Genomic DNA, 24361 nt, shown 5'->3' with positions numbered 1-24361 from the left:
AGAAACTCTGTTTATTTTCTCTGGGGGCTTAGAGGACATTTTCCAACAGAAATGTAGGTAGTAACTGAATGTGTTATAATACAAATGTTTTGAGGTAAATAGCCTGTTTTCTTAAATGTCATCAAAGCATTTGTTGCATCAACAAATCCTCAAGAGTTTTCATTTTTCATATACATTTTAATACATATAAAACAAGCATAAATTCGCAGTTTAAGACACACTCCCACAGCACAAAGGCTCTTTTGCTCTGTAATTCTCTCTTAAATGACAAGTGTGAAATATGTAGGCTCTCCTAAATTATAGCTTGCAGATTATTCTGTCAATTTGCTCATATATTTGTAGTTCTTTTTATTATTATTTAAAAAAGAAAGTCTTTTTCTTTCATCTTCACAATCTCTGTGGGTCAAATGCAGTGCCTTCCTTTCTAGTGCTTTACACCTGCTTGGAAAAAGCAAGTATCATGCCTAGTGAAATATCTCTGTTTTAAAGCAAAATATTCAGTAAGGTAGAAACAATTTAAAGATTATTGGTGATTTTAAGCTGATTTTAATCATTAGTGATTTAAAGATTAGTGACTTAATAAGAGCAGGCTTTTTCAACAACGAAACGTGGTCTGTCATTGGCAGTTGTCAATTGGCAACCTGCACGATTAAGCTGCGGTTTTTCATGGGCCAGAATTTGCAGATTGCAAATAAGCAGGTGAGTAATTTAGATTTGTGTCACTGGTGCAGCTGTCTGTCTTGGTAGCTTTTTAGTCAGGTGATTTTCATTTCTACAAATAACTCTACCCTTTTAATAATCAAACTTCTTAGTATTCATTTTGATTCAAACTGTGATGGTGGTGTATTCCTTGATACCTAGGGTAAGATATGCAGATAATATAGATGTTTTCATGTCCATCAGTCACTGTCCCTTAAAGGGCTGGGGATGTGACAAATTTAATCTCCTATCTGATAGTTGTTTATTGTTCAACTTCTTGCTTTCTGCCAGCTCTTCTACACTCGATTCATACTCGTTTTAATTTCTGTGTCTTGTGCATCTGTAATTGCTTCCCCAGGCAGTCACCTTTATAAGCCATGTGACCAAAATCTTAATTTTCATATTTTCAATTTTCTCTGGTCCCTTGCATTTTCTTCCTCTTAGAAGTACTTGCACATGTTCACTGGTATGAAACTCAGTTATGAGTTATTAGAGAATGCTCTTTTTGCCTCGTCTTTTATTTTGGGTGGTTTTTTTGCTTAATTTAATTCTTCTGTCGCTTTGCACATAGAGACACCAGCACACAGGCCACCAGGGACCACGCTGGTACCTTGGGAAGTGCTCTGGATTCCCCCCCGTGTTGCTTGGCTGATTGCATTATCTCAGTGGTGGAGTGAGAAACAGTAGAGCACAAGCCCTTTGGGGAATCACTGAATGCCTTCACACCAGCTAATTTATTGTTAACAGCATATCATTGCTCAACCTGGGTATTTGTCTATGCTAATTCTTTTAAATGAAGAATTACTATCATGGTGGTATAGCTAACGGGAGGCACTTGAGCGGTTTTATTCTCCTCATTCCAAGTCTTGCCAATCGTGATAAGATACTGCTTTGGAATTAAGGGAAGCCAGTTTCAATACCTAGCTGAGAAGATGAGACTCAAAGTGCTTTTTTTCTTTAGCGCACACGTTCTTGAGGCATGCTTCTTTGGTCTCTGCGAGGCAACAAGGCTGCTCACATACCCTCATTATGGTCAAATAGCTAATTTTTCCTAGCTATTCGCTTGAATGTGTTATAGATCAGAAATCTTTAAAAAGGCCCCGCTAAGAGACTTTGCAAGAAAGATAAAACTGCATCTTGTGAGTCTGTTCAACGGACTGAGTGAAGGTTTTGGGTGAGCAGCTGCTTTGAAAAGGATGCATGGCCAGAATCTTGGATGCTTGGGACTTTTCATGACATTAAAAAGGCCACCTGACTCATATATCCAGGCAGCTGTGGCCTTAAGTTATGCTCTTAATTGCCTTTTGCTAATATCTGTTTCCCTTCCTTGCAATGACTTCTTGCCTGACCTTGGATTGGTCCAAAGGGTTGGATCCAAACAAATTTGTCCAATGTGTACCTCGGGCTCCTAGTGAAACCCTCAACTCCCGCAGGCTTAGCGGTCATCACACCATGAAATGATGGAAACTCGTTCTGGTTTTGTGAACTGAGAAGCATGAGTGGCTGCAGTCTGAGACCAAAGTCCTGTTTAGATGTGACACGGGAGAGCACTTAACACATGCTTCCTGTGGATTGCAAAGATGACTCGAACAGCAGCGATATTTGCTATTAAAATGAACAGTCTGCAATGGCGTTATTACTGTCCAAATAAAGATATGAAGATAATTGCAGTCTCTATCCTCTGCTTGTGAGTGGAGCTCAATAAAAATGACTTTGCATGTCGAAAATGAGAAGAAATGAGGAATAGCACCCTGAACACAAGCAAGGCCAGGCAGAATAGGTGGCTCTGCAAGAAAGTTTTGTGCTGAGTTTTCTGCCTGTGACAGAATCCCTGTATGAGCTTGGAGAAGTCACTTCTCCTTGTATCTCATCTCTTGCTCTAAAACTAAGATGATTCTACTTTACCAGACAGGATAAACTGCAAATCCAGTTTAAGCGTCAAAGGCAGATTTTTCTTCTCTTTCCCCATATTTTCAAATAACTCTAATGGTTACATTTGATTAATAGATATTCTTCCCCCTCCCTGGCAACAACTTGCACACAAACCTGCATTTTGCTTTGAACAGAACTGCGCAGCCTTGGAAATCCTTGCAGGAGGGAAGGCTTTCGGGAAAGTCTCTTCAGGATAAATAAAAAAAGTGTGGGACTAGGCATGCGAGTTCAATTAAATTCAATCATCTTGTAGTTTGTCTTCTCCTCTTCATGCAGCCCTGTATTTAAGATTGATACATGTTTGGGTGGCATGAACCCAATTATAGCTGCATTTTAAAAACAGCAGCAGTTGACTTTCTCCAGGTGAGATTTGTGGGGTTTTTTTTCTCTCATCAGGGTCTAATTTCAGCCAAACAGCCCAGAGCAGCTCTACCATAGATCAAGATGCTCTGCCATTACCTATATTTCATGGTGTCAGTACGATGACAGCCACAGTCTGCAGAGCTGTCACTCGAGTCAGTGCCGTCAGCCTGCATTCTGCAAGGTTATGCTCTGTCTTAAATTAACATTACTTTCTGTTGGTGCCCAGCACTCAGAAATTCCTTATTATCAAAGCGATCACTGCAAGGGGGTTTTTTCCTCATCCATCACGCTGTCACTACGCCACTTTCCTTTGCCATAGTTTCCTTTTACTTTATTCTGTTTTTTTTTTTTTACCATGAGATGACTTCTGTCAAGTCCATTTTTCTGTAGTAATTTGGTCACCTCTCCACATCTTGTGGACTTATTGGGATCCACAGCTGCTAATAAAACTTACGGAAATTAAGTTTGGGGAGAATAGATTTAGTGGCTGGGCGGAGGCCTGTCTGGTTTTTGGTTCTGTGAAGCACTAGCATACCCTTTCACAACTCTCTCACAAAACCTCCATGTGAACACTGGCAAATTTGTTTAAAAAAAACCCAACACAACAGTTGAGGTACACAATAAGCCTGTGGAAAGGCAAGTTTTGCATAAATCTGACTAAATCCACAGGCTGCGTTTCAGCCATCTCTTAGTGCAACAGAGTTATATACGGAAAATTGCAACAAATCCTTATTAATAATAGCCATTCTCCAAAGAAGCAGTTAGCTTTCTCTCTGCTGATGCACCCCGGTGCTTAGTGCCGAGAAGCTGTCATACCAATCAGGATGAGCTCTGTGTGTGTGATTAATAGTTTTGTTAAGGACTCCTTGTGAAAGTACAAGAATAAGGAGGGGGGAGAAAGCAATGATGGTAAAACCAGCAAGGATATGTTGCTTTTGAGGAGAACAACAGGATCACCTTTCAGATGAGTGTTCAATGCCTAAGGGGGAAATGGAGCAGGGAAAAAGAGGTCACAGTAAGAATACTCTGAATGAAATTTTGTAGAGCTGAAGGACCAGGACTGATTTGTAACTGTTGTAGACCAGCTAAAGCTGCATTGGGAATGTGGAGGCTGACATGTCTAGCTCCTACTGTTGCTTTGATTGCCAACCAGCTTGGGGATTCATGTTCTTTCATTGGCAAGGGTCACGTAGCTGAGTAGGGAGGCAGAAGGAGGCAGCTAGGAAGTTATATATCCATAGGTTCAGGTTAACTGACAAGTGAGGCAGCCCTGTCGGTATAGGAACTATCTCAAAGTACCTGTGAAATACCAGACACGGCCATCCATCTGCCTGCAACATCGAGACAATAGATCTTTCTGAGATCAAATTGCTCGTGGTGTTATCCTGCATGACGCTGTTAGCAAATATTTCCTCCCCGTGGCAGCATTCGCTCAGGCCACGGCTCTGTAAACACTCGCCTATCGGCTTTATCGAAGAGTTGGCTGAAATTAATGGAATTACTCAAAGCAAAGCACACGTGCAGGAGCCTCATGGAACAGAAACCTGCAGGTTGGCAATGATGTTTTTCCACTTCCAGTTCACCAAACTGTGTGGTTTATAATCAAAGTAATTAAGAAAATGATAACTAAAATAATGCCCAAGGGTGTTTTTCCCCTTTAAGCTTATTTTAACAAATACGTATTTGGTGGAGTTAGTGATACTTTTTTTTAACTTCAAAATGCCCAAATTTTAGCAATAGCTGTGTTGATTAACCAGTCATACATGTTCAGCTTCAATTTTACTGTTTGCTTCAGAAGTGAAAAGGATTATCTGCCCAAACCCTTGCTTGCTCTTTCAAACTGTCTATAGGTTGTTAACGCTCCTTCTAGTAGACAGAATCCAGTTGTGCAGTTACAGACCTAAATTATGATGACTTTATTTAGCTACTTGGTCACCATCTTGATGGGTATGAATGGATATCGTTCCTTTTTTCCCTGAATTTTCATGAATTTTCTCTTGCTGAGGCTCTGGCACTGTTAGCTTACCGGGTATGTTTGCAACGGGCATTTTGGTTTGTACTGGACCCTGGGGAACACGAAATGTTCAAGCCAGATATTTTGCCATGTGACAGATGCCACACGTGGACGCTTGAAGCACAAATGTTTAAGGGAAGTCTTATATTCCTGATTCAGCAAGAAATACATATTTAATTCCCACTGAAATACAGATTGAGCATTTTGTCCAAATATTGTGCAGGTAGGAGGCCAGTGAAACTCGGTTACTTTGTGCTGTATGCAAAGCTGCGCCGTCAGCCGCGGGAGGTGCGCCATTCAGCATCTGCTCCAGCTCCAAGGGCTGCAGCAGGACACCGGCGTGGCTTTTGTTTATGTGAAGTTCAACAAACTAATAGTGAAAAAGCAAGAGAAGAGAAAAGAGTTGAAGCAGAGCTACCACCAACAGTAAGGTAACTTTTAGGGTTGCAGGGGAAAAAATAAGCTGTCTTGCAACTTTATTATTGCTATTGATCACATTTATGAAGATGACATGAAGTTGCAAACTGTTATAATAGCAAAAAAAGGCAGTTACAGCAATGCAAAGTGGTCTATCACATAGTGTGTGTGACAACTTTATTACTGCAACGGACTAATATCGCTGTGGGGAAATACAGAACCTGTAAGTTACTTTGAAACAAAACGCAGTAGCCAGCATGTTACTATAGAAAATTTATTTTTTATGAGCGTCAATAATTATAGCGAGCGGTTACCAAAATGTACAGACAAAAGGCAATAAAGTGAGATGTCATAGCCAGAGCAGTTCCTTTTTGTTTCATCTCTAACAGTCATTTTGTGCATCTGTTAGCACTTGAGTTCACAGGGACTGATCCAGCACCAGCTGATGTTGATGAAAGGATATCTATTATCTTTAGGGGCTTCTGGATTAACACCAGACTTATTAAAACTTTCAGCCTGGGCCCAGTTGGCAGTTTGGAAGGTGAAAGCATCTTGTTTCCACGAGTGTCTTAAACATAAATTATCTAGAATGTCTGTCACATATTCAGTATTTCTACAGGTTCGAGGACTCTGTTAGTAGTTTAGTAGGTAAAAAGGTGTATAATACTGAAATGGACTTTCAGACATGTATGTAATGGTCTGCTTTGCACTTAAAGAAAATGCTTGATGTATTTTTATTCTCTTGAAATGCCTTCATCCGGGGCATTTAAGCGTAAGTGTGTAGAATAGGAGTTGTTCATACCGCAGGAGAGGAGCTCTGGATGTACAGGCTCGGCTCCTGACTCTGGTTTCACTTGACTAAGTCATAAAATCTAGACTGTATCCCTGTCTGTGAAGTATGTATATTAATACTTCCTTATACGGGAGGAAGATTATAAAACCGTTGATGATTTTGAGATCCTTCACTGGTAAATGCGCTATTGAAAGAGCGGATGGAAAATGGAAATATATATCAGACATTCCCGAACTTGTTCAAAACCTGCTTTGCAGAATATAACCTAGAGGCTAACTCACCATGAAATTTATTATTCACTTAAATACTGCATTGCTATATTGTGTTCCAACTGAACAATGTTTCCTACTGCATGTTATTAGAGGGAAGAGTCTGCTGCAACTATTCCATAATTGTTCTACTAATGTATACTTTATTAAACTCCTGCTGTTTTCTTGACTGGTTTATCTACTAAAAATAGTCTGATTAATAAAATGGATGTCAGATGTATCCATCTTTATGTATTTTTCCCATGGAATTAGACAGTACTAAACAGTAATTTGCTTAACACTAGAAGAAAAAAAAAATCAATGTCAATTATTCTCTACAGAGGTGCTAGTGGATTACTGGTAGGATATTATAAATTTGAATTCAATTCAGGTTGGCAGTGATGAGAATTCAGGTGTTAACTGATCTGTTGTGTCACGGCAACCATGGAACAAATTGCGGTGCAACTAGCCCAAGTGAAGTGAGTCTGGATGAAGGCCCTTTTCTTAGATTTTAACCTTACAAAATCTGAAAATAAACATGGTTGGAAAGCCCTCATTAAAATCACATCTGCATAATTACACGCTTTGTATTTGAAATTCCCTCTGTAGTTTCAGATGGATACAGTACCGGTTTGCCTGCTTCTCTCCAAATCACGACAATTACGACGGCATTTCTCTGGCTATTTTCAGGCTGCAAAGACATTTGAACACAGCTCTGGTGAATGTTGTTATGCGGATGTAAAGCAGTATTTCATTCTTCATCTGCGTTATATATTCAGATGTTAATGATGTATTGTTTGGAAACGACAATTATGTCACAGGATATCCGTGAAAGAGACTCTTTACTAAATAGTTCAATGACACGATACACTGCACATCACAATATTTGTCCATGCCATTTGAGACTCTTACATGTTCTCTATAGGGTTTTGGAAGGAGAAATGGGACATTGCAGAGGGCTTGATTATCCTCCCATCAGCAGCCATGTCACTTGGTTGATTTGATGGCATTCCCCCAGTCTACAGCGCTATAAATAAAAGGAGGATCAAGTATTATGCTTACAGAAACAATGTGTTAAATTAATCCATTAAAATAACGCTATTGGCTTCACTGGGATTACTCTCCAGGATTAACTTCTGTTTTTCTCCAGCAATATATAGTGGGAATTCACTGCTCGGAACAATCATGGGGTAGACGTCTCGCAATCTCTCTGCATTTCCTGTGTGAATGGCATCTTTCTACTTAAAAAAACCCCTAAATGTGAAAATGAAAAGCATCCTTTGTAGACATATGCAGTTTTCTGGGCAGGCTGTGAGGTGCTGCTCTGAAGCGTGGCATATCTTCCACTTCTATCTTCCCCTGCGTTTGATGAAGAAGGTCAGCAGAACACTAAAGAGAATAAGGTTTTTCTCTGTGAGCATCCATCACCTGAAATGGGAATGCAAGTTAACATCAATTAGGGTTTGACGTTGCCTTAGCTGTATTCATGCTCAGTGCAACGCAGAGACCGTGAGGATCCTCGCTGTATTCAAACCAGCCTCCTTGCGCAGAAGTACCAATAACTTAAAAGACACGCCAGTAATCCTCAAAGTGGAAGCTATGCTCTGATACGACCAAGCTTCAAACATCAAGCTAAAAGCTCAAAGGTTTTAGAACTTGATACTTCCAGTAGTATCTCTCCCCATCAAGCCGGAGGGCACGCATATGGCTCTTTGTACCATGCTTTAGAGCGTTTCAGTCTTCTAACGTGTTCATCTGCACAGAGCCTTTCTGAGAAAGGGCAGGCAAAGAAGGGAGCCTCCTCTGGCTTGCCTAATTTCAGCAAGTACAGTAAAGAGTTTTGCACGAGTCTCGTTGGAACATGCAAAAACCATGAAAAGCGTTTTCCTTTAATGGGACTATTGATCCTGTGGATCTCTGCCATTCTTTTAATTGCATTTCCTTTTCAGGGTGAGTAATCGATATCAGTAAGTGATATTTTTCTCTCTCAAACAACAAAAATCTTTAGCTAGATTTGAGGCTAAATTGTCATGCAGAAAAGCACTGCCAATAAAAGCTTTGGAAACAGTGTAATATACACGTGTGTCAGACATGCGTATTGCATTTAAAGTACAGAGAAACGAGGCTGGTCCATCTTGCATGCAACAGAAAAGGCTGACGAGCGCAGTCAAATACGAGGCTTGGCAAACAGTCGTCCTCTAGCTAGGAGTTGCTTTCTACTCAATAATTTTAATCTTTTCTTCAAATGGAGGGTTGCAGCCTGCTCTTCAGTTGCTGATATGCTTAATTCACTCCAGGTTCCCACAGAGATATCGTATTTCATACTGGCTTTTGACATTTTATATTTTAATTAAGCTTACCCTGTAGGAAATAAGATGCTAACAACTAGGCTTACCTCACTAACACAACGTGATGCCTAGAATGAAATCTGTTGCCTGTGCCCCTTCTAAAGCCTGCGCTTTTGTTGTGCGCAACATCTTCAGAGACACCGGGCAGGCTGTGCGCAACATCCAAGCCTGCCATTGCTAAAACAGGGCATGCTTCGTTTCTAGCTTACTATTATTGCAACTTCACCGGGGTGGGAACATTTGTCTAGTTATACCGTACATTGTCCCTGGGGAGAGAACCAGAAATGAACACAGATTGTTTATTTTAGATGGGGTGGGGGAAGTACTCAAGGCTTGGGGAATACAAAGAACTTTCTTGCTTTACTGGAAGAGTGCTTTTGAGAGTGCAGGGGTCTCGTTTAATTTGTCAGCACCGCTCAGTTTGGCAACCTCCTAGAGTTGCGAATAGCATATAGTAAGGTTTTCACCCACTTGCCCATGGGTGAGCATGGAATCTGTTTGACAGGGAGCGGTATTTGGCAACTTGGTGTAATGGAAGGGGCCTTTAATACATTTCAGACTCAAAGCACAGGCACTTAATCAAAAACCCGTGGGGTAACAACTTACTGTGCACCAACTGATATGTGGTTTCATGATCCCATTCATGTGGAGTGCAGGGTAATTCAGGTTGATTTAATCTTCTTTCAGTGGTGGTTAAATCAATTTAAATCACCTCATATTTGCCGTGGGAAGCATGCGTTGATGTGGGCTGGAAAGGTGCATTTCATTGCTCTGAAGTTACCCTGTCCAGTGCCAAAGCCGTGGTCACCACGTACTGCCTTCTGCCACGTGGTGAATATTTTGATAGTTTTCAGACTCGTATACTGCTTTAACTGAAGTAGCCAGCCTTTTTTCTGGGCTAGTCACTGAAAATACAGAATACCAGCTACAAAATTTCTAGACTTAAAGAGCTTACAGGCAATGTATAAAACAAAAGATGAGAAGGGATAGGGACAGAAAGGAAGCCCAAAGAAACAGTGAGACAGCTCTGACTAGCGTGAGAGGGACTGATTTCAGCATAGCTTTCTAAAAAAGAGAAGGAGGAGGAAGAGTTTTGTGTTAGACTGTGGTATTTTATCTCCTGCTTGCTGCAGTGACATTGCTTTGTTGAAATTTGTCCTGTCGTATGTCCTGGAGCAGGAAAGCTGGTTAAGGAACAGTTTATCTGCATGTGGCTTGCAACGTTTACCCCTTTTAACCCAAATATATCTGTTTCTTTTTGTTTCAAAAAAGTTTTTAAAAAGAATAAAATGTAATGGCAGTGAGGAATGGCTATTGCTAGGCTCGAATAAAACTGCAGTGTGATTATGTGGTTTTCTTCATTTGCATTATGGGAGAAGAGCAATCTTCTATTCCAGAAATACAGCTAAATCACAGGTGGCCTCAAAACAACTTTCAGCTTTGCCAAATATTTTTATGTATCAGACACATTATTTAAGTATTTTCTTTGCCTCCATTCTCCATTTGTAGTGTATGCTAATACTTCCTTGCAAAATATAGATGTTGGAAACATGAATGCATTATTATTTTACAGAAGGGAGTGTTTAGATTTGGTATGAGACCAGGGTAGCAATGCAGATGCTTAAGTTACTGAGGGGGCTAAAAATGACTTTTTCAAGACCAGTCAGAAAAACAGAGCTTTAACAGTTAAGTGCCTCACAGTGCTGCTACGATCAAGGAAAGAAGGAATGTGACTATTGAGTGATTTCCCCCCCCTCCCTGACCTGTTTGCTCACGCTTGGCTTTAATTGCAAACCGAATTACAGCCCTTTTGCAAACTACCCGCAGAAATAGCAGGGATGTAGAGGTTTCTAACACCTATATCTTGCTCTGATGGGCTCACTTGAACTGACTGTGGTAGCTAGAGATCCTGTGCTTCATGCAGGACATCTGAAAGGATGACCATTTACAAAAGCTCCTTCTGCCAGTTTAAATAGTATCCTCAAAAGACACAACCACTTTAGTGTGAAGACTGAGCTGCATCATTTCCCTGCCCTCTTGAACTTGTTTTTCTGATGCTAGACTACTTTGTCTTTCATTTCTCTGACCTGAAACACTCAGGTCACAGATGTTTGGGAAGTGATGAACAGAAGTTGCCCAAATGCACAGTCCTATTTCCAGCACCATACAGTGTGACAAGCTGATTTAGATGTCCAGGTCAAACGATTCTTTTCAGGTGACTGCATCAACCATCCTGGGCACAGTTGTTATCTTCTGTATTAAGGCTTCGTCCTGCAAGGTGCTAGGTGCTTTTTGTTATTTTGACTGGACTGGAAAACACAGTTAAGACATCGCTTCACCAGCCTATGACTAATGTGTGTCACACATTTGTTGTCAGAATGGGACACCAAGGTGCCAGCTTGAAGAAAATCAATGAATCACAATGGCTTTCCTTTTCCTCGATGAAATTTAAAGTTTGCACGCAACTGAATCCTTACAGGTTATATCATTTATGTTTGGACTCATGAAAGGTCCGGGAGGGATGATCTCGTTGCCTTTGCTCCTGACTGCTGCTGTCTGAAGCCCCAGTTGACTACCCTGGTCATTAAAAAGGGGATCTCTAGATTTTTTTCTTGTAGCCTATCATAAGCCATTTCTTCCTTTGAATGGACACAGACAGGCAGTAGGCCGCCTGCAGGTCTGGGAATAGTCACTGGGTTTGAATCCCAGGTTCATTCTTTGGCTGCTAGCCCATACTTGTAATAGATACTGGAAATTCCTATGTAGGTCCTGTTGTTGCTCTTAAGTCTGCGTGATCTTTTTAACAAACTGAACAAAGCAGATATGCATGGCAACAGTCTTGCTGGCTGCCTTCCTGAGTGTGTGCTTTGCTGACTTTCTCTGAAAAAATAAGCATGCAATTAAAAAAACCAACATCCAAACCTCTTGAATGCTGGCAGAAGCTTGTTTTACAATCGCATTAACAGGTTTAGAGTTAATGAAGAGATGCAGTTTCTGCTGCCTCTCAGTCACGGTTAGGCTTCAGTATCCTGGCTTTTTTGATTCATGAAGCAGTCTAACTGGGGGGGGTTGGTGGGGTGGCTTTTTTTTTTTGCTTCATGTGTTGTGTACAGTCTTGCTGGTCATGTAAGCCCATGAAGAAGTGAGAAGGTCTTTAGACTGCAGTATCGGTCTGAGGCTCGGGAGATATGCTTTTTATTTCCTGACTTAATCTATTTGTGCCTTGGCCCTGTGTTTCCTCAGCTCTGTAAAGAGGGGACTGAACCAAACATTCTACCACCTGAATCATTATGCAAAGCAGGTATAATATTGGTCTTGATTCTGTAAACATTTCTGTGTTTACTTATTTGTGTCGTTAACTTGAGCGGTCTCCTTTCCTTCAGACATAAAATCAGGTATGTGTGTTATTGGTGCTTCTCAGCCTCGGCTTTTTATCAGGCCTTGGTTATAAGCACCTCCTATACAGATGGTGTTAGAAAGTTATATTACAGCTTTCCATGACTGCATTGGCAATTGCTAAATTTAAATCTAGAATAAAGTACCGTTCAATTCCTGAAGCTCTGCACACTCTGTTAGTCTCTGCTGTGTTAATATTCATTTATTAAATAGCATTTTCTTGAATAATTTTTACTAAAAAGGTCGTTGACGATCCATCTCTGTGCCATTGCATTAGTGGTAAAGTCACCTAGGACGCTACAGGCTTCCACTAGCTTTCATAATTTCTTTTCTACTTTATCTACAGTTATAAAATACAATCCAGAGGCCTGTAAACCCTTTGAGTGATGGTCTTCCATCAAAGCATGTTTTATACAGGCGTTGCTGAAAGCAATAATGCAGAGTGTTTTGTTCACCCTAAGCGTGCCATAAATAATGCAGTGTAATTTTCACATGGAGTCGTCTATATATACAACGCCAGTGCAGATAAACTGTGTCACTGTACGGATAAGCTATATTGCAGTAAGTAATTGCTCCCAAAAGTTTTGAAGTGGTGATATTTTGGGGGCTCCCACAAAACAACAGAACGTGCTATCTGTCTCCTGCTTAAAGGACTAGGCTTGGTTAAATTAAAGGACTGTAATCCTGAGATGCCAAACCAGCTTGGGAGGACAAGAAGCTTTTGCTAACCTCTGGTCCTCCAAAAATCAAGGGTTAGGGCCTTTGGTTGAATTGGCCAGCTCTCCTTGACTTTGTCTTTGGAGAACTCGGCAGCTGTATGGGTCGGTGACTGGTAAATAGGGAAAATACCAGCAGATGGTATGGACTTGGTGCTGGGTTGTTTTGGGAGGAATGAGGTCACTTGGGTACTCCACGAGAGCTTCTCTGAGAGCATGTCATTAACTCATTCTTCTACTTTACGTCTGACTCAATTAGTGAAGTTAAAATGTCATTTTCTGGGTCAATGGCACAAGTTGCAAGGATTTCGGTATCCAGTGGGTGAGTGGACAGACATGTGCCTGAACTGTGGGAAATGATAACTAATATATATCTAAATACCTAAAGTAAATCAGAATTCTACCGTGCTAGAAATTGTACGAACTGCAGAGTGACGTTGTTCCTGTCCCAGATATTGCGGTTTCTAAAAATGAGCAAAACTGAGCTGTATATGGAAGAAATAAAGTATTACCTTTACCGTTTTAGATGAGCATGTAGAAAATGGATTTGGGGCCCAGGTGCTCAATACTCAGCAGCTCTCATTAAGAATTTCACATGATGTTTTAATGAAATTTGAGATCTAATATAAAATTTCTGGCCAATTTCTTTTTAGCTTCTGTATTTGACAAAATTTATGTATGTGAGTAATTTCACCATTTTCCTTGAAAATTAATCCCCAGAAAAGGAAAAGACCTTTGCAAGCATACAAAAAGGCAAACTGAATAATAGCTTATAATGAAAGTTTAAAAAGGGGTGGGGAGGAAGAGAAAAACTAGGTTACAAAATAGAAAGTGATTTCTATAAAAACGGATTTTAAAATAATTAGAGTAGACGAAATCTCTTTAGCATTATGCCTTTATTAAAGCTTGTAAAGTGATTTGAGATTACTTGGGGGATGGAACTCAAAGTGAAACTTGTCATTGCATAGTGGAATTAAATCCCTTTTTCTTTTTTAAAATCTGAAACCAACATGCAATGCTGAGGACTTTTCTTCTCGGCTGCTTAAATGTCAGGAATTAGTTTTTATCTGAGCAACTTGTTTATCAGAAAAATCCAGAAGTTCAAAGGAAGATAACTGAAGGCAATGGAAGAGCTGAAACAGGCTCACAAATACATTTCTGTCATGGCTTTATTCTCTGGAAATAAGTAGTACCGCTGTTCTTAGCTATGCATAAATAAAAAGTCGGGCATGCCCTGAAGCAAGCAGAAAAAGATCAGTTTAACACCATCGTTAATACTTTGACCGGCAGCCAGATGACAGACTCCAAATATGCATTACAGGTCTGCACAATTCCAGAGTCCAGATCCCCAGCCACCCTGCTCCCTGTTTTGCGTAACCTTGCTTCTCAGGGAGGCTTAAATGGAGACCAAAATTCTTGATTTCCATGTTAATTTCTTTTCTGCTTGTAATACTCTGATTTTCCCCCAAAAAATGTGAGCAGAAGTCAGAAAGCCTTTCTCCATTCTAACCATCGGTTTGCTCTCTAACTATAGTGTCTTGGACATTTTATTTTCTCTTCGTGTTAGTCATAGACTACTTGAGACAATCCTGATTCTACGTGTTCTGCCCTGGAGTACTCTTGGCAGAAAAGCCAGCTTGGTGAACTCTGATCTTTGTGCTTTCTAAAAGCTGACAGCGGAGCCTGGAAAATTGCATGTTTCAGGGGAAAGTAGAGAGTTGAGGTATCAGAGGCTGCCATACAGAAAAGCACCCAAGAAAATCCAGGGGAGTTGGGTGGTCAGGAGCAAAACTCTTCAGTGTTGACAATTCTACGGCACTGCTTGCCTCTCTTGCGTTTTTTTTACAGTGGAAAAAGTATTTGAACTGTGAAGTTTGTTTGCTCTAGTCAAGCACACAAAGGAGGAACTGGGCTTTGCTTGCAAAGATGGAAGGTGTCCAACGTTGTAACGTTATTTATAGCGTATAGCAGTTTTTCTTGAAGGAATGCCCGTTGTTTGAGGGAGAGTGAAGGAATTGAGCAGGAAAGCCTTGGGGTCTGTCGTCTGCAGGTCACTGGAAAATCCGCCAATTTTCATTAATATTACTGGGTTTCTCGACTCATTTATACAATACACCATTTCCTAATTGCGTTGGGATCTGAGGTTCTGAAGTGAAAATGTGCCACTGCCACTTAAATCACACAAAGGAGGAACTGGGCTTTGCTTGCAAAGATGGAAGGTGTCCAACGTTGTAACGTTGCGTATAGCGTATAGCAGTTTTTCTTGAAGGAATGCCCGTTGTTTGAGGGAGAGTGAAAGCAGGAAAGAGGAAAGCCTTGGGGTCTGTCGTCTGCAGGTCACTGGAAAATCCGCCAATTTTCATTAATATTACTGGGTTTCTCGACTCATTTATACAATACACCATTTCCTAATTGCGTTGGGATCTGAGGTTCTGAAGTGAAAATGTGCCACTGCCACTTAAATGGCAGCAAGTTTTATGTAGGTGGAAGACGGGTTGAAAGAAATCAGTGAGTATTCACCACTGCAGTGTTATAAATGTTACAAATGACAGGACTAATTGCAGTCTTAATTACAGCGGTGTAATTCTGGAAAAATAGATTAAGGCATTAAAGTTAGACAACTGTAGCAGCTATTAAATGAGTGAGATAAGAATCAGGCTATCATTTTATCTCTCTCTATGTATGCCTGTAATCTGAAGGCTTCTGTAGCTTTAAACTGACAGATTTGGATGTTAGTTTATTCCAGGTATTTTTTTTTTTAAAAACGGACTATAAAATGTAAGCCAATAAACTTCCAGTGATTGTCACTGGTGAATGAGCAATATTATCTCTTAACACCCAGGCACGGAGCAATGGTGATATATTTTCCAAGCAAACACAGACGTTGTAATTTCATTAGTGTGTTAAGTACAGTAATTGTTCGGTGTACTATAACTGCATGCCTTTTCCCCTCTAAGCTTGTTCCCACATCACAAAATTAATCCTTGTTTTGACCAAAGTGTAACTCTCATGGCACACCAGCAATATTCCTGCCAACGTTGCTCTAATAGCGCTGTGGCCCTCTGTCATCAGGCTACCGTCGTTTGGATAATCCATGGCTGTAATACATCATTTATGTGCTATTGTTTTGATGATGTATGAAAGTAATGCATCATTACAGAACTACCAGCAGAAGTATCCCAGAGGCTGTCATGCTTCGTAAGAGGAAAAAAAAAATTCTTTATAAATGTGAAAGAGATTAGTTATTTATGGGAGTTGAAAAGGAGGGAGGTTAGAAGGGAAGTAGAGTGAGGAGAGAGGATATAATATAGGGATGTTTTGACTTCCAGAGGTACCTAAATCAATAGGAGCTGCAGGTGTTTATTAAATCCTGAAATTAGGAAGGGAATTTCTGTACTGCCAGTTGCATCCTTTAGAGCGTAGTGCCCTTTTCCCCTCTTTATAACTGCTGAAAGAGTGATTAAGGCACTATTTGGAGCCAGGAGACGTGAGCTCAGTGCTGGGCTCTGCCAACTAACGCCTTTCCCGTGTCATTTCATACCTATAGAACAGACACTTGATGTTCTGACCTGTCTATGCCGTTTTGTGCCCACCACTAATGTCATTGTTAGAATTAGATGGGTAATTATTAAAATTACAGTATTAATAGAGGGTCCTTTTATTTAATACTGTGCATTGACATACTGGAAGGCTCCCATAAAGAAATTTAAGGCTAAAGCCCTGATGGAGTTTGACACTTAAATAACACATGGTTCAGGCATCTGGAGTCACCGTCAGGCTCTCTACAATTAAGGTCCTTATTGAACCTCAGCATCAGCCCTGGAAGCGAAGATGACTCGCTATGATTATTTGAATAACTTGGCACAACAGGTGCTTTTTGTTCTACTAGTAGAAATACGGTGTGTGCGAAGATGGGCTGCCTCGGGATATCTCAGTGGTTACTTTTTCTTAAAGAAAGCTATGTGGAGAGACCTTTGATTTCATACAGCAATCTGGCTGGTCGTGTGACATCTACTCGCATTGCCTCAGTTACTATCCCAAAGCATCCAGGTTTGGGAGGCTCTCTGCAGTCCAAAATTGTACCTCATTTCTCCTCCTCTTATTTCTAACAGGCTGTAGCTTCTTGGCTTTGACTGCTTGTCCAAGTCTCTCTCTGCTCTTGTCATTTTGAACCAGAATGTGGAAAAGCCTTTCAGACTCAGTCTCTCTCCATTTCAGGTGATTACAAAGTCAATTGTCCTCAGATTTCTTTTCAGCCTGCCTCAGAAGTCCCGGTTTCTATTTCCAGCTTTTGATCGCTAATCCTTTCTTTGGTAAAATGCCTGTCCCTGTTGCAGCCCAACTGATTAATACAGTTTGCAGTTATCAAGAACCAGTACCTAGGTGATAGGATACAGACATCATTATGTGACGGGCAATACCTTCAATGCAGGCTTAGACATCTGGGATCGTTTTTTTGAGGAGAAAAGCTGGCCAGAAAAGTGTTTGGAAAATTATTAAGGCATCTTGGGATTCCATTTGCATAGCCCTCTGAGGCTTAATCTTATTTTTGGGGTCAAGAAACATCTCTTTATGGTTAAACAGGCTTTAAGGCTTGGAAGTTAGTTTTTATACTTGTTTTGTATAACTTCAACTGATGTGCTGCTCTTACCTAACTTTGGTTCTGACTGACATGAGAAAGGTGGAAAATTAAAATGAAGAATGAATGTACATTTGGACAAGGTTTCCATAGAGCTCAGCTCTGCTTCAGAATTGGAATAAAAGAGCTGGAGTCTATTGATTACAAGCTGTGAAAAATCTCATCTGAACTGTGAGTATGATGCACTTAAAAATTTGGACCTGGATGTTGTTTGGTTATGCTTTTTTTAAAAAATTCAGTAAGTGAGTAAATTTGGCTTTTTCCTTCAAGTCTTTAATTGTCTAGTCATCCCATTGACATCGGGGGAATTTTGAGTGCAGGGTTGGGTAGGAAAGACTTGTTGGCAAAAAGGAATACTATTTCTTTGAGAAACAGCTTGCCAGTGATGTGGTTGTGTTTTCTGCTGCCTCGCCCCAACTTTCATTTTTATGCAATGTGAACTTAAAATAACACACCTTGGAGAGGAAGGATAGCGCTTTCAACTGCTCACCCAGAGCAATTATGCCTATTCTTATTTCATCACCACAAACTGGGGAGCTTTTTATTTTAATATTAGGAAGCGATACATGTAAGCTGAAGATCTCTCTCACCCTGGTTGCACTGTGGGCCACCATCTGTGCAGGGTGCATGTTCTCCAGCTGCTGTGGAGCATGGCCACCTGGGTTGGCTTACTTCACTGGCATAAGAAATCTCATGCAGGATTTGTGGTATTTCCAGTGTAGCTAATGAATGGGCTCTGCTAATTTTTGGGGCAAAGATTGCTGTTTAATACACTTGTGGAGTGCCTTGCAAAGGCCTTCCTCCTCCCATTGGAGGTCTAGGGGTGCTGCTGTAATGCAAAAAATATTCTCTGATTGTTTCCTCTCTGTCCTCGGCCTCCTTCATCTGCTTGTTGATCTCATCTCACCTGCTGCTTTCCTTTGTATTCCTTGTTTTCTCTTTTCTCTTCAAACAGTATAAACATGAAAGCAATGTAAGCTAATCCTAACCTTGCACGTACACCCTCGAAACAAATCCCATTTGGAACAAGCAAAGCAGTCCCTTCCTGAATGTTATCTCAGGGCTTCAGTCACTCAGTTTGGCTCCTGTACGTGATGCCAGTTCAGGTTTTGGCAGCTCAGCTCGTATAGGTTTCTGCTTACGATGATCCCTGCAAGGAAGCAGTGGCTGGCATATGAACATGCAAAGCAGAAATAATTTGTCTGGCATCCATCTCTTTTTGATACGTTAGGTGACACCAGCAGTCCTCATGGGTCCTGGAGAATGTTAATACTAGAAGATGCAGACTTAGAAGCATAAGTGCAAATTTTGGAGACTGTTCAATGATTGTGGCTTAATTGTCCTGTGGGTATGCAATATGAATGTACAAAATAAAACTAAGATACGTGGAGTTCGATAAAGGTGATAGCTCAGTTAAATCTTAAATTCTCTGAATGCAGGAACTCGCACCAAGAAGGGTGTGACTAAGCAGGAACTCTTTGAATCTACAGTACTTAATGTCTCTCTGCATTGTCTGCAAAAGAAAATGAAGCTGTTAGGTGTGTTTTTTTAAAAAAAAAAAAAAAGTGATGAAAAACTTAAGAAATGGCTTTTGATCAAAACCTTAAGCTGAGCTACAATCAAGCTCCTCTAGTTGGATTCCTCTGGAGTAATATTTACTGTTGCTAACTTGGTACAATGAAATTATAGAATCTAAAAGATCAAATCGTATTGCGAAGTTTGACCGGGAAAGTGTAGTTTGGAATGAGTTCAGAGTCAGAAATTCTGCATATGCACATCAGCTCAGCTGAATTCAGCACATTTCTAGGTGTTCCTGGAACAGTCATCTCTTTTACACCCCCTGAGGTGATTGACGCCTGAGTGTCCAGTTTGAGCCATTTTTGAGATAAATATGCAAAGTTGCTTGGGATTATGCAATAATAAACAAACCCCTCAGCAGCCCCATTTCAGGCCTGTCTTGAAGTTTTGATGGAATTAAACCGGTTCATAGTATTTGTCCCAACTCGCTGCACTGGGCTGAGTTGCACTGAGACGCCACAAATATTAGATGTTCAGATTGCAAATATGCTTCAAGTTACCAACCCAAGACTTAGCACTGAACAAAAAAGAGGAAACGAGAGAGTGAAAAAAAGAATCCGTTGTTTTCAGCCAAAAGATGTTTAGTACTTTATCATTTCCAGTCTCTTTCTCTCTCAGGATCAGAACTTGATCTCTTGTTCTATATTTACGTCTTTAACATCTGTTTTCCCCTTGATTCAAATTACTAGACCTAAATGATTGCTAGTTAAAATATATGCATAGGGTATTCTGTGTCTTAATTGTCTGAGTGTCATCTAATAAAGAAAGAAATGGATAAAGAGAGGCTGTGATTCTGAATAAAGATTTATCTGATAGAGGCATGATTTCCTTTTAAAATACAGGATATTTCCAAAGTCATTTTTAGACTAAGTGGCTGAGATTGTTTCCCTTCATGTCTGTTCAGCAAACTACGGTTGAGGATTTTAAATGCCATGTAATTTTTTTCCCCAGTTGGACTACTGGGAATGGACACAAGGCTAATTAACACTGCATGAATATGTTTATCCAGAAGAATCACATCATGGAAATGAGGATAAAACCTGGGAGACTTGCTTCTTTTTTTAATATTTTACAGAAAGCCATGCTAACTGTTCTAATTTGTTTCTGTCCATTGTCATCGCAGAGATTATTTCCCTTAAAAAGTTGGGGTTTCCAGGGTATCCAGAATGTCTTTAAACTGAGGAGTCCCGTCATGTATTTTTAGCCTAGGAAGCTATTTTGTGAGCAATTGTCTTAGCACGCTCCCAATCTGTAGGACGTTTTTCTATAAATCATCCTATGAAGCTTTTTGAATGGATGAGACATAGGCAGGTGTGAATACGTGGTGATCCAGGCCAAGCTGGACTCCAAGCCCGGCTCAGGATGTGCTGAATTTAACAGGGTTCATGTGTAGGTGTAGATGGAACATATGTGGTCACTGATTTTTTTCATATGCTTGACTTCTTTCACTTGTTCTTCAAATGGTTAGGTCCAGCAAAGGAAAATAAGCTTCTGGTTCACGGCTATGACCTGTACGTGGTAAATGCTTGTGGAAGGGACAGGAGTAGCAAGCGTTGCCTGTATCTCATGTGTTAGAGGAGTTGTCTGGTTACAGGCAGATGGCCAACGTGCCAGCTGGTGTTTCTCCTTTTCCCCCTTGCTTTTGCCAGATATTTCATTCTTTGCAAAAATGGAGTCTGTATGTGCGGTTGTCATTCAGTGTGCACAAATCTGAACTTTCTCACAATAGCACTTTGTATTCAGTGTTATGGGAAGTGAGTTGTAGTCTCTTCTAGTTCGTAGAATATGAAATAAAGTCTATAAAGAGACAATATAACAGTTGGACCACCCACGTAGCACAGGTCAGAAGATTACAGCTATTAACTTCATACCGCAAGTGTTAATTACCACAGGCACAATGTGCTTAATCCTCTTTTCGTAGATGTTATTGTTCAGTATAATGCACAAGTTTATTTTTGTCACCTAGAGTGGAGTTATTCTTATCTCGCTCAGACGCGTTTAGGCAAAGACATTGTGGCAAGCCATTGTTTTTAGATATACTAATGATAAACTTGCAGACATGTAATGATGACACAAACACCGAAGGTAAAGAAGTGGAGTAACTTATCTTTTTGTGAAGGGAACCTATGGCAGAGACACATAATGAAGCTGTCTTTATTCTCTCCCTTTCAGGAAATTTGGATTCTATCAGAAAACATTATTCTCCTTTAAGTCTGATCAGTTTTTAGTGATACCATTCAAAATCAGAAGCAATGCAATTTAAGTGAATGTGGTTACAATTCTGTAAAATTGATGAAAGAGCCCACTAAAGTGGGGAGTAGGGTTGTTTGCATCCTAGCAAATGGTCTGGCAGCTACTTTAAGTGCATTTTATTCTTTGACAAGTGATAACAGCTTTAATTTTCTGCTATTTTTATATGATTTTGTGTTGATGCTTTTTTCAAATTCAGCTTTTTCACACAAGAAGAGCAAGAGTTTTATCTTTCATGAAGAAAACATGGGTGAACACCTCTCATTTTGTAATTAGAAGTAGGAAAAGAGGGATAAATTTCAGGGAGGAGGATGTATGTTTTCTAACAGGAACTAATTGTATAAAGGGTTGGAACATGTAAAAGTTGTAAGAAAGGGGAAAAAAAACTTTGGTACTTTCAACACTTAGTCTGATTGTCCCTTTGGCATTTTCTGAAAGACTCAGATGGAAATCAAGTCAACGTAGCAAAGGTTCTATCAAAGTGCAATGATTGGAACTTTCCCATAGATATAAAATATTTTTGCAGATTCTATTAAAAGTCCAGGTTAACTCATCTATTAATGCTTGAACTTTATGCTTTGCTGTAAATCCCACATATATGGAAAATGCAAGGGTGGTTTTTTTTTTTTACTTTCTGCACACATTTCATTTCTGCTGGTGGTCCCACTTCATTAAACGTATATATCTTCTCATTTCAGCTGTTTTAGCTTGTACTCGAAATGCAGGGCCTCTGTATTCACAATTCATGAAGCATCCTTCCCAGTAGTCTAAGCAGAAAATCTCAATTGCCACATGCCATGTTAAGAAGAGCAGAGCCTGGGGAAAGAGGGGTTGGGAATCTGCATGTCCTTGGAGTTGAACACCTCAATTCACCAAAGAAAAATATTCATGGTTTTAAGGCAACCCTCAGGAACTTGAGAGCAAAATATTAAATTCTCTGCCCAGCCACGGTACCCAGTGCGACCCCGGACAAGGCGCTTCCCTTCTGAATTTCAGTTCCCTCCATATCAATGTCATCTTTCCCAGCGTAGAGTTAGTGTCAGGCTAAATTTGTTAATGACCATGAGATGCTCAGATACTACTCATAGCCTAACGAGTACCGAGGTGTAGTGGAACAGTGCAGAACAAAAAGCAGATGGTAGTAGTGAAGAGAGGCTCAGCAGTATTATTGTATTTAATTTCTAAGCAGTTTAATGACATAGGCCAGGTACCACTAACAAACGCTCCCAGAAGAAATGGTACACTGCTTCACAGTGTTTGCGGGACCAGGTTGCCTGGTTTCTAGTTATTTGGTATGAATTATAATCACCTTTTTAAGGTAAGCTTCAGGTTTGCAAGCCAAACGTGTGTCATGGTGAATACTTTTATGCCTTTGATCAATCATGCTCCCCTCAAGATAAAGGATTTGCAAGCAAATTGTCCTGTGACTTGTAATTAAATTGCAGTCTTGAACGTTTTGTCAGGGACTAGGAAGGAAAGCTGTCTTTGAAACATTGTTAATTAAATAGATTTAGATGAGGTGTTAAACACTTTTGGTGTTTCTTGACAATTACGTTTTTTTTAAGCAGTTCATTATTTGTGTTACCCGAAGGCCTTTCATCCAGCACGTTAACCTCACAGAGTGTCCCAGTGTACGGGCTGCGTGAAAGCTGAGGGATCGGTTTCACTGCATTTACTAAGCCTGGAGTCGGGTCTCTTTAGGCAAATACACCATTATTTGCAGTTGGGTTTTTGACCCCAAAGTTCGTACTGAATAGTACTAACGTGCTTGAATATCCCTATTGCACAAATACTACTAATTTGGTTTGTGTGAGGAGTAGTGTGGCACATGTGATTTACCCTTTTAAATACTACTCTCTTCCAGACTCCAGAATCCCTGGATGTACAGTTCTGAGTTTGGGGAAAATTGCTCCAAATCTGAATACGATCGTTGCAGTCTATGCACATCGTATATGCGGTCAGGAGCACTAGGACCACGTATGTTATTAGACGGTGCCTCTCTTGAAAGGACCATCCTCATTTTGAGAAGCCCTGGATGGAAGATGAATAAACTTAACATTCAATTGTGAGCTGCCTGCTAGAGGCAGCTGACCCTCATCCAGTCAAACATGTCTCAGTGTACATTTTCCATGCTGAGTGAAGGATGAGGGGTTCAATTAAAGGGACTACAGATGTATGGTACAGAAAGGGGAATATTGTCACTGGTTCCAAGGGATGGATTGAATACTCAGCTTTAGTTTTTCTTGAATTTTTAATAGGTACCTAGCAGAATATTGGCTAGGCTCTGCTGAAAAGCAGTCTTACTGAATTCATCTCCAAACTCCTGTGCTGCATGTCTGTCAAGTTTTGAAACCTCTCCCATGTTGTTTTGCAGAGAACCTAACGCTTGGCGTAGCTGCTTGTGACACCGTGCTGTTGTAATCTGCCACACGCGGTGTTCTGCAAATAAGCACGTTTAGCAGTTCCCTTCTTCCATCTTGCACTGCGCTTGGTCCAGAAAGAGCAAAACATCCAAAGCAAACAAGCTGTCAGGGGCCTGCTGTTTCTGTGAAAGCTGAACCAACTGTGCAAGGAGCAAATGCAGGAACCATTTTGGGTGTGCTCTGACTCATATCGTTCACTTTGCTCTTAGAAATACCGTGAACAGCTTGGCTCACGGTCTAAACCATCCCTCTTTCAATACCCACGCGACCCCTTTCACTGCAGTACCTGAGTACTGGATCAGTGGAATGGTCCTCCCACCTCTCCACTGAAGTTCGATCATCCCAAAGTGAGACTGGGGGGTCCGAGAGTTGGGGAAAACAAATGTCTTTTAGGGCATGGAGGGGGAAAGAGGTTTTGTCATGGGGAAATCTGAGCCAGCTCCTTAAAAATCAGACAAAACTTGCATTGAACTGAGGCAGGGTGTTTCAGTGAAATGTGAGTTTTAATCTCAAGTGAGAAGAGAGTCAAGGGCTTAGGATTCAAA

This window comes from Aptenodytes forsteri, unplaced genomic scaffold (genome assembly GCF_000699145.1).
Source record: "Aptenodytes forsteri isolate BGI_AS27 unplaced genomic scaffold, ASM69914v1 Scaffold158, whole genome shotgun sequence".
Lineage (NCBI taxonomy): Eukaryota > Metazoa > Chordata > Aves > Sphenisciformes > Spheniscidae > Aptenodytes > Aptenodytes forsteri.
Note: the sequence above shows the minus strand (reverse complement) of the source record.